General features: G+C 46.5%; 1 pseudogene; it reads left to right on the forward strand.

Moving 5' to 3' along the window:
- Window positions 1-291: 291 nt before the first annotated feature.
- Window positions 292-573, forward strand: LOC114034653 (annotated as a pseudogene).
- Window positions 574-780: the final 207 nt, after the last annotated feature.

The raw sequence follows: 780 nt of genomic DNA on the forward strand, positions 1-780 counted from the left end.
ACCAGTACGTTAGATTTCCCTCCTTCTCCAGAGTTCTCTGGTATCCTTAAGAGGATTGGGTGTCTAGATTCTGTCATTGGCTCCAGCCCTCACTAATATTGTTCTCTCAGTTACAGGGGGAAGCACCCTGAGTTTCAGTTCCATTAGTCACTAACAGTCATATTAGCTTTTGCACAGAAATATTTACTTCAGAAATTATAATCATGACACCGGCTCTGGTCACAGGACACATAGCTTCATCCTTCTCATCTGCTCCCCCTTCAGCCCCAAACCCACCAGTATGTTGCAGTCATGGGCTTGGAGCTGGAGAATGCCATGGAATCTCTCATCAATGTATTCCATGCCCACTTTGGCAAGGAAGGTGATAAGTATAAACTGAACAAGAAGGAGCTGAAGGAATGACTGAAGGCTGAACTTTCTGGCTTCCTGGATATCCAGAAGGATGCAGATGTGGTGGACAAGGTGATAAAGGAGCTGGATAAGAACAGGGTTGGTGAAGTTGAGTTCCAGGAGCATATGGTGTGGGTGGCTACACTCACCATGGCCTGAAACAACTTCTGGGAGAACAGTTGAGCAAGCAACCCAGCCCTGACCAGCACCAATAATCCCCTCCCCCCTACCCCCATTCCCACCTTCACTTTCCACATTAGCCCTTCCTCTACCCTCAGACTCCCCTAGTTCACTGTCCCAGGCTCGTCCATAGCATTTGTGGTATAATACTCCATTATACATTAAAGGCTCCTCTCCCCCCCCAAAAAAATTATAATCACAAATATATAA

Source organism: Vombatus ursinus, unplaced genomic scaffold (genome assembly GCF_900497805.2).
Source record: "Vombatus ursinus unplaced genomic scaffold, bare-nosed wombat genome assembly UNPS02009062.1, whole genome shotgun sequence".
NCBI classification, from domain to species: Eukaryota; Metazoa; Chordata; class Mammalia; order Diprotodontia; family Vombatidae; genus Vombatus; species Vombatus ursinus.